The sequence below is a fragment of the Xenopus laevis genome, chromosome 7S (genome assembly GCF_017654675.1).
Source record: "Xenopus laevis strain J_2021 chromosome 7S, Xenopus_laevis_v10.1, whole genome shotgun sequence".
Taxonomy (NCBI): domain Eukaryota; kingdom Metazoa; phylum Chordata; class Amphibia; order Anura; family Pipidae; genus Xenopus; species Xenopus laevis.
In genome coordinates, this window is record NC_054384.1 from 75,428,611 (window position 1) to 75,439,505 (window position 10,895).

Consider the following 10,895-nt stretch of genomic DNA (forward strand, 5'->3'; position numbering starts at 1 on the left):
AAGACAGGGGCATTTGTCAGCTGGGGGAATGGAGGGGGAGGGTTATATTGTGGCCATAGCTGGGGCCCTTGGTGAGAATTTCCTGGTGGGCCCCAGGTATTCCAGTTTGACACTGAACCTGTAGCATTTCTGACTGGTCCTTCAGTGACTGGAGTAGTTGTTATTATTACTAAACCTGTGCCAACCTGACTGTCCCTTCTTAACCTGTCAGTTAGAGTTTCTAATGCTAACAGACTACTTCTGCACAATATGGCAGCCCCCTCATAGAGGAACAGGGTAGTAAGAAAGGCCATGTAAAAGCATCAGGCAAATACTTTTATGGAAAAATTATAGATAGCATTCAAAGACAATGTTATGATAGATAATAAAAAAGGTTATTTTCTAATGTCAGTATCTCTTTAAGAGATTTCTTGAAAGCAAAAAGTTTGGGAGAAAGTCAGACAGACAGGGCTAGAGAATTCCAGAGGAGGGGTGCAGCCCTTGCAAAGTCTTGTGCGTGTGAGAGAAGGTTGTTGAGAAGCAGGTCAGTAGAGGAGCATAGTAAGCAGTTGGGTGAGTATCTAGAATGGAGTTCAGAGCTGTAGGGTGGGGCAGAGTTATGAAGTGCTTTGAATGTCAGGGTCATTAGTTACATTTTATTCTGAAAGGTAGTGGAAGCCAGTTCAGGGATTGGCAGATTGGCATGGCAGAGGAGGAGCATTTGCTGAGGTGTATAAGCCTTTAATTAATAGAGATTTACAGTAGTCTAGACGTGATATGATGAGAGCGTGAATATGAAATTTTGCAGCATCTTGGGTGATACATGATGGTATTTTGGATATGTTTTATAAGTGAAATTTACATGATTTTTCATGTCATCGACCGGATATGAGGAGTGTAAGACAGGGTAGAATCTAGGACAACCCCAAGACACCGGGCCTGGGGAGACGGAATGATAGTATAACTGTTAAGTATGATAGATACTTCTGGAAAGTTATGGTGGTATTTGGGGGAAAGAGAACCATTTCCGTTTTAGAGAGGTTTCATTTAAGGTAGCGTTGTGACATCCAAGATAGATCTGAGTATCGTCACCATAGAGGTGGACTTGGAAACCATACGAGTTTATTAGTTTGCCGAGGGAGGCAGTATAGAGCGAAAATAATAAGGGGCCCAGGAAAGATCCCTGAGGAACCCCTACAGAAAGAGGTAGGGGAGAAGATGATACTCCATTGTAGGAGACACTGAAGGAATGATTAGTGAGGTAAGAAGAGAACCAGGACAGGGCCATGTCACAAAGGCCAAGCAAATGGAGGGATTGGAGGAGGAGAGGATGATTCAAATGAAGCCGCGAGATCAAGAAGTATTAGTAGTGAGAAGTGTTTGTTGGCTTTTGGTATTAAAAGGTCATTAGTTAGTTGGGTTATGGCAGTTTCAGTGGAGTGTTTTTGCCTAAAACCAGATTGTAGGGTGTCCAGCAGGTCATTGTCAGAGAGGTATGGCGTTAGTCGTTTGTAAACTAGATGCTCAAGTAGTTTAAAGATGAAAGGTAGAAGAGAGATAGGGCAGAGGTTATCAAGACTGTAGGGATCAGACAAGAGCATGTTTAGTTGAGAAGGAAAGATTCCAGATGAGAGCAAGAGATTAAACAGATGAGTTAAGGCTTTGATTAGACAGGGACTGGCATTGTGGAGAAGTTTGAAAGGAATGGGATCAAGGTGGCAGGTAGTAAGGTGAGAAGAAGCCAAAAGTTTTGAGACTTCCTCATCAGTGGCAGGGGAGAAGGAGCACAGAAGAGACTGTGGACTGTGAAGGAAGGGTGGTGAATATCTAGGTGAGTTTGTCACCTCTGATGCTGTCAATTTTGTTTTTGAAGTGCACAGCAATATCTTGAGCAGAGACAAATGTGCACGGAGGAGGTTGGGAAAGGGAAAGAAGAGTTAAAGTTAGGATTTAAAGGTAGAGAAAAGTTGTGCAGGTTTTTTTAGAAAATAAATTTAATGAGTGTAATTAAGTATGTTTGTTTGGATAGGGAAAGGCTGATGTTAAAGGAGTGCAGGGCTGATTTGTAGCTCCAGAAGTCCGATTCTAAGAGAGAATTGCGCAAGCGACACTGAAGTACACATGAATGTCTTTGGAGAGCTTTTGTATGAGCAGTATGCCAGGGTTAAAGTGGTTTGGGTCTAGTGCATTTAGTTTTGGCAGGAGCAAGTTCATTGAGAGCAGTTCATTGAGTGTGCTGTAGAAGACAGAGGTAGCCACATAAGGACAGGAGGTGGATGAGATATTAGAGTGAAGAGAGTCAAAGGATGAGGAGAGATGTGACACATCTAGAGCTTGCAAGTCCTTGTAGGTATGTGTTTGATGAATAGCAGGAGGTGTGGAGGGAGTTAATGAGAGTTGAAATGTGAGCATATTGTGATCAGAGAGAGGAAACAGTAAGTTGGTAAAATTGGAGATTGAACATAGTCTGGTTAATATAAGATCCAGAGAGTTCCCTTTGGAATGAGAGGGGGAGTATGAGCACAGAGTTAAGCCTAGGAAGGATGTTAGTGAAAGAAGTTTAGAGACAGCAGGGTTGTTAAATGTGTTAACGGGTATATTTAAGTCACCTAATATGTGGATGGGGCTTCAGGGATATTTTACTAAATAGTAATGAATTTTGAAAAACAATTCATAGATACATGGCTTTTCTTGTTGAGAGAAGCACCACTACTCTGTAAAAGCCAAACAAGAATTCTACCATTTGACGTGACAACTGACAGACATTTTGTGTTCATCTCATTGCAGCAAAAAGAAAACAAAGCTACTATAAAAATAATGTACAGCAAATACTGAAAGATTACTCCAGACTATTAATAGTATTATTACTAACTAGAAATCCGCACCATTTTCAGCAGTGCTGTACAACAGAAATGTGTCTGCATCACACATACAAATGAAATACAAATACTGACTGATTCACTGTGCTGTTAGCTGTGTTTATTTTGCTCAACATGTCCTGGCACTTTCTCCCTGCCTTTTCTTTCTGCTCTTCAGAAGAGAAAGCTGCAATAAACCTGACATGCTGGAGAGCGAAGTAGAGAGAGAGAGTGCTGCAGGGAGCTGCTAAAAGAGAAAAATCTAACAAAAGAAAAAAGAAAGGATAATTCTTTTATCTGGACTATTTAACAAAAGTAGGTATGAATAAATATATTAATAAACAATAGTCTGTGTTTATAAAATCCCATGCTAAATATTTACACAAAAATAAAGGGGAAAAAAAACACACTTATCATTTACTTTTTTCTATTTAACTGCCTCATTAAAGACTCAAAGCAAGAACAGGTTGCCAGCAATTTTTGAGAATTATTTATGTTTTATCAGGACTCTGAACACGAAAAGGTCTCTAATAGAGATATTTTTGGCAGAATGATGTTATACTCTTTGTTCAACCTTTTCCACACAGCCAGAGGATTATTTGTTTAGCAGTGGGAGCCCATGAAATTTATGATATGCCAAAAATTCCATGTAGCCCTCAAGCAGACTGGGCATAAAACTCCCTTGAGGCTTCCTCCACACCAAGAGGCCTCCAGCTGCTCAGTCCTGGACTAGTTTTATATGAAACCAGTTTACTTTGAATAAAATCACTATAAACTACCTCTGTCTGCTTTCTCCGAACTTGGGCTCTGTTGTTATAAATACAGACGAGACAGGCTTAATTGCTTCATCTGAGACACACAGCCGCAATGTTTACAACATATATGTCATGTTCCCCAGATGCATCATTAAAGTCTGCTGCATCTGTAGCATCTTGTCTTATTACTTTCGATACTCTTGAGTAATGCTATTGTACTCTTGATGTCAGTCTTTCCTTGGAAATTTGTGATTGTCCCATTGTGTGAATTTTTTAAAACTTTGGAAAGGGAAAAGTATGAAAAAGTTTGAAAATGTAATTTCTATATCAAGCTAGGAAATGTATTTTTGAAAAATAAAACAAAAGCGCCTGGCAAAGCTTTTCTTCTCCGGTTTTTTTTCTATATCAGTGAAAGACATTAACAAGAAAACGTTTTGTTTTCCCTTTGAATTAGGATAAGAAATGTTTCATATTACTAACCATTGGAACTGGCAGTGTATGAGCAATTGGAAGCATGCATGCACACACATCTAGTACACCATGTCAATTGGTTCTTAATCACCACATATAATATACTCCTCCTTATGTCACATCTAACAGAAAAAGCATCTTCATGTTGTAGTTACATTAAAGTGTGCAGCCACATTAATATAAGGATTTTTACTGCTACACAAGGCATCAGCAAGGCAAAGCAAACGTTACCATTGGCCTGAATACAGGACAGCTAAGCTAGAGCAGAGCAAAATGGCATTTGTTGTTTACACAGTTTCAGCTCAAGTTATTCTAACATTAGCACGACCACAATACATTCTTTATTGTCTCCTATGACGCTTCATTGCAGCCCTGCCAATATGTATATAAGATAAAAAGAATCCATGCTGTTGCCTTTCACTCAACAGCCAAATATTGTATTTCGTACAATAACTCATTATACGTTCAAGTTCAGAGTTTAAAAAAGCAACATGTTGGAAGAAGTCCGATAAACCCACTGTGTTATTTTAAAATTAAGAATAAACAGTCTATTTATTGGAAGCCAATGACTTTAGTACCATTTGAAATACAATTTTTAATATTTATTTCAGTTACTATTGTTCTTAATTTGACTAATACTTCCATAATGAATGAATGTGCATATTCAACACTAGCCTAATAAATAGGGCTTACCTCAAAAATCATTCTGCTAGTTCTTTTAAATGAAACTTTACTGTTACTCCCATCCAACCTCCTACCCTGGAATCTATGGTTACAAAAGGGATAAACAGTTTTTTTTAACAAACCCATGTCTCCTTTTTTCACAGGGAAATTCTTCAGCAGAGTAGTGAAAAAAGTAGGAAATTGTTAATTCTACAGGTATTGGACCTGTTATCCAGAATGCTAGGGACCTGGCTTTTTTTTTTTTTTTTAGATAATTTGGATCTCCATCTTAACTCTACTAAAATATAACTTAAACATTGATTAAACCAAATAGGATGATTTTGTCTCCAATAAGAATTAATTATATCTTAGTTGAGCTAAAATACAAGTATAGGTAATTCTAAAACAACTGGACTTGCTGAGTAATTATTGAAGATGTTTCACTACTCATCCGAGCAGCTTCTTCAGTTCAACTGGCTGATGTGGAAAGTCCTTGACATATAAACTCTTCCACTAATCCAATCACTATGTAAATAGTAACTATTCAGAGAGGTGACATCTGAAACTCTCAGAGGTTGTGATTGCTTTGTAGTTACTGTGATTAGATTACCAAGGTATCATGCAACTCCTAGAAACAGGTGTTACTTGTGAGTTGCATGAATGGATGTGTGAAGTGTTCTGAAATAGCCTGTGCATTATTTGATTGAAATAGAGTCGATGGGAGATGACCTTCCCATCATTTAGAGGTTTGTGGATAATGGGTTTCCGGAAAAGTGTACAAAAGGTTTAACGGAACAGAATCTAATTATATAAGCTGAACTCACAAGTGTACTGAAAGATGAGGTGGGGCTAAATGGAAACTGTAAGTTTCTCTAAATGTTTGATTTTGTGCTGTTTTTACAACAAATACAGGTATGGGACTTTTTATCCAGAATGCTTAGGACCTGGGGTCTTCCGGATAACAGATCTTTCTGTAATTTGGACCACCAAAATTATACCTTAAGTCTACTAGAACATCATGTAAACTTTAAATAATGATAAATGTATACAGCCGGCTCTAATCCTTAAACTATAAAAGACTCATCATGTAATAATTAGCACAGAATTTATGAGTATGATTACGTATCGTTAGATACGAAATGCGTTAGGATGTGTAACTTTTAGTAACATGGAATAAAGTTTGCTTTTACTTCAATGGCTGTCTCAAGGAGTGCGTGCTTGTTTTTTTCTGGTTGTATCCTCACCTCAAACTTTCAATAAACCCGATAGACTCTTCCTTGGGCCTGCCTAACATACGGACCCCTTCATTTTGTTTATTGGGGCACGTTGAAGATTTAAGTCTCCCGTTCAGTGACAGACTATGTCTCCATCAGCTTCTGCATTATGCCAAAAATTCAATACTCCTGACATGGAAAGCTACGGAGCCACTTACTCTGGGCTTCTGGATAAAGCTAATAGATGACATTCTTCCAAGACAGAAACCAACATACTTAGCCCCGGGGTGACCAGAAAAATTTGGTAAAGTTTGGGACCTCTGGTTGGATGATGCACAAACTGGTACTGCAAACCAAGAATAAGAGACATTGGTTTATCGCAAAAGATTTGTGGTATATAATAATTTGCACTGGGAACACCCATCATTCTTCTCCTCTTGTCTATACTTCTTCTTTCATCCTTCTATCTAAATATAAATGGAAAAAGTTAATAACGAAAATCTTACAAAAAAAGAAAAAGATTAATTATATCTTAGTTGGGATTAAGTACAAGGTACTGTTTCATTATTAAAGAGAAAAAAAAGTTTAATATTTGGATAAAATAGAGTCTATGGGAGATGGCATTTCTTTTACGCTGAGCTTTCTGGATAATGGGTTTCCAGATAACAGATCCCATACATGTAATAGCTAGAGAATATGTTTTATTTAACAATAAACATAATGCATTTCTAAAACATGTTTATAACTATATTTTAATTCAATTTTAAGCATAAATTAAGACATAAAATCAGTGCAGAGGTGCAGTGTACATCTTTCATATTTCAAAAGGTAAACATAGTCAAATGCTTGTCAAATGCATCTATTAACTGTTATTAGCAGTCAGTCAACCATCGTGACTTCTGCAATTTCAAATAAATATATGTAAATACTGTATATAACCAATGAATTCACAATGCCAAAATCTGGCACCAGTTACATATGACCTCTTTACCCAATGTCTTAGTCCAGATTTTATCACATGTAATCTTTTAAATATCCTTTCCTACACCTTGTAATGGCAACAGGTGTGCTGGTGGGTCTTTCTGTATAGAAAGGCATGTAATCTTTGAAAGGATTTCCATGGTTTTAACCCTTGAGGGGTGGTATTATTGGGCAAGTGCAGAATAAATGAAACAATTGGCATTGTTGACATTGCCAGCATGATGATGATGTTTCTGGGAAAAGTTTTTGCAATAATACAGGAGTGTGATACCATTCAAACAAAGTTTTATATAGGTTTTCCTTCATAGATGTCTAAGAAGCATTTATTCAGATTTCCTCCCACTTTTCAGTGGGTGTAGTAGTACCCAGCTCCTTCAAGTTGTCAATCCAATGTGACTCACACTAGATCCCTATGCCAATAATTTCTCTTTATATTCACTTACAGGAGGCAATGAACAGGAAAGTGTCACAAGTCTCTATATTACCGGAAGAATAACACTGTGGAAACTTGTTCTAACTATTAAACGTTTCTGAATGATCCTGCACTGTTTTTGTGTTCAAGAACAGAGTGTTCTCTGATAAACAGAGGGAGTATTGTACAGTTGAGTATAATTGTAATAATCAGAATGAAGCACTTGGACTTTTCACTGTATCTTATATCTCTGAGTCGTCTTCCTCTGTGCTTGCTTGTAAAAGGGAAGAAAGAATGTAGGAGAGTGCTGATAGTTGGATGTCCCTTAGACGGATGTACTTGCAGGTAAAGAAAAGGAAGGGTCAAAGAGAACTGAATGATTCAGGTGGACAAGCAGCATGAGATGCCAGTAGAAGAACGACTGGAAGTAACCAATAGAGGAGACATGTGGAGCAGTGCTTTACTGAAGCACAGTGGGGGGCAGAAGCTGCTATCAGGGATTAGTGCCGAGCAGTCCGCTGAGCTTTGCAACAGCAAAGAATGCTGAGATAGGCCAATTGACAATAAAGCAATAGCTAAAAGGTGATAGCGGCAAATAGTTGAGCATGTCAGGAGAGGATTCCCGGCAATGGTAAATGTAGATGTGGTATAGATAGCAAGCAAAAACAATCAGGCAAGTGTGATATAGATATTTCAGTCCATGAAAAATTCAGGTCAGTCAAACCAATTCAAACACCAATCCAGAGAGTAAGATAAGGCAAATCCAGAAAACTGTCCATTACACTATACATAGGAAGTCCTAAACTATAATAACTGCACAGCTCGGCTGGATGTTGGGCTGAATTTCCGCCACCTAACATAAGTGCATGTTGGCCCTTTAATTGGATCACAGACTTTTTGTTTTGTTCTTGGAGTACAAAATGTTCTCAGTTTGGTTAGGTATTGTATCTCAGACTTGTGAATTTATGTCATTAAAGAATGATTTCCTTTGGTCCCAAGTTTTATTCATTGGGATTCATGAAGAAATATACTTTATAAAACTTACAAATAGAAGTCTACAATTTGTAAAGCATTATAAAGATGATTACAGATGTGTTTGATCTCCCATAGCTCCATTGAAATGACCCAAAGCCGTGTTTGATCATAAGTATATTTGGACTATCATTAGTATGTATGCTGTACTCTTTGTAAAAATAAAGTACTCCTGTTTATATTTCTCATTCTGTTAAAGTCAATATCAAATATCAGTCATGGACTTGGAACTTTGTACTCATAGCCTGGTGTCTAGAAACATGATCTTTCACATAGTATGTTGGTGTTGCAAGAATTTGTCTCTGACAAATAATAGCCACATTAACCTAAGTTTCAATTTATAGAGGTCAATAAAATCAATTCATTAATTGCTGATTACAACCCAGAGCAGCTTGCATAGCAGCTGGCAGGACAATACTGAGATTTGCTGTATATGAAGTCCATGGGCTGATTTAATAATAATGGCTGGTTCATTTTTACTTGGTAACAATAGTGATCATAATATATTTCCTGCCCTGGAACAATTAGCATTAAATAATTGTCCAAATTATTAATCCATGCATTGGAGAATAACAAGTCATTTGGGTCAGCACTGGTTCTGAGTTGTGCTGAATACAAAAAAACCCATTGAAATATAAAGGGGGTCATCATATTCTACTTGTAGCTAGCTGGAAAAAAAATCACTGGTTGGTTGCTATAAGTTACTGCCCAGGTGCAAATTTGCCCAGTGTTTATAAATGAGCCCCAAAGTGTATGACTGCTTAAACCAGACAAAGATATTTGGATTCATTGCACATGTAATGATAAATGTGTAATATAATTTACATATTCCTGACTGTCAGCAGTAGTTTACACTATAATCGAAGATGCAGCAAATGATTATACAAACTCTTCTATTGGTTCCTTGGTTGTGATCAGCATTTTCCTCCTTACAACGTGACAATGATGGGTGACAATACACTTCAGCTTGCTGCTGCAGATAAGGCACCATCTGCACATGTGCAAATTTGGGCTTGAATCAAGGGGCACATTAACTTAGCTCGAGTGAATGAATAGAAGAAAAAATACTTTGAATTTGAAGTTTTTTTTGGCTACTTCGACCATCGAATTGGGTACTTCGACCTTTGACTACGATTCAAACTAAAAATCGTTCGACTATTCGACCATTCGATAGTCAAAGTACTGTCTCTTTTAAAAAAACTTCGACCAACTACTTCGCCACCTAAAACCTACCGAACATCAATATTAACCTATGGGGACCTTCCCCATAGGCTTTCTAACAAATTTCTGATAGAAGGAAAATCGTTCGATCGAATCGTTCGATCGAATCGTTCGATCGAATCGTTCGATTGAATCGTTCGATTCAAACGATTTTTCCTTCGATTGCAGGAAATGCGGTAAATCCTTCGACTTTGATATTCGAGGGTTAATTAATCCTCAATATTCGACCATTAGTAAATGTGCCCCCAAGTGTGCGGAATCTTGGGGGTATATGTATCAAAGAGTGAAGTTAAAGATAACCACAGTCCACTAGAGTGAAATACCATCTCTCTCCATTCATTTCTATGGGATTTTTAAAGGCGTATTTACGAATGGAGAGAGGCAGTATTTCACTCCAGCAGACTGTTGTGATCTCTAACTTTACTTTTTGATAAATATACCCCTTGGTCTTGATGTTTGACTGTGTTACTGAGAAACGTGCAGGATTAAGAAGAATCAGCAGTGCTGCAGACGTCAGTACAAGTAGGGTAATACTTTTACAGTTTAATCTCTATTGGGATTGCCTTGTCCTTTAAGTTTTACTCTCATTAAAAACATTATTATCATTTGTTTATATAGAACTAGCAATTAAGTATTACTTCACAATCATTTTATAACAACTATACGGGGCAGATTTATCAAGGGTCGAAGTGAAATCGAGGGAATTTTAGAAGTATAAAAATTCGAAGTAATTTTTTGGATACTTCGACCATCGAATATGATACTACGACTTTGAATTTACTTCAACTTCAATTTGAAGAAAGTTGAAAAGTTGTTTGAATATTCGACCATTCGATAATCAAAGTACTGTCTCTTTAAAAAAACTTTGACTTCAATACTTCGCCAAATTAAACCTGCCGAAGTGCTATGTTAGCCTATGGGGACCTTCTAGAGCAGTTTACTAAGTCTTTAGAGGTCGAAGGACAATCCTTCAATCGATCGATCTAATCGTACGATCAAACGATTTTCGTTTGATCGTTCAATTGCCAAATTCGGTAAAAAATCCTTCGACTTCGATAATCAAAGTCGAAGTATTTTAATTCGATGGTCGAATTTCGAAGTATTTTTTACTTCGAAATTCGACCCTTGATAAATCTGCCCCCAAGTCTTACAATAAAATTAAAGGTGCCTGTTGCCCACTTATAGCTTGAAATTACAGATTTTGATGTAAACTATGTGTGTTTAGTTTAGAATAAGTAACTTTGCTGACACATGTAATAAAGCATGTAACTAGTTTTGCCACATAGATGGGAAATGTTTGTGCTCCATA

At 37.3% G+C, this 10,895-nt stretch overlaps 1 long non-coding RNA gene across 1 annotated transcript; it reads left to right on the forward strand.

Moving 5' to 3' along the window:
• The first annotated feature begins 1,502 nt into the window (after nt 1-1,502).
• Nucleotides 1,503-8,546, forward strand: LOC121396482. Its single transcript, XR_005963062.1, has 2 exons — nt 1,503-3,152; nt 7,367-8,546. It is a non-coding gene; the product is annotated as an uncharacterized LOC121396482 (long non-coding RNA).
• Nucleotides 8,547-10,895: the final 2,349 nt, after the last annotated feature.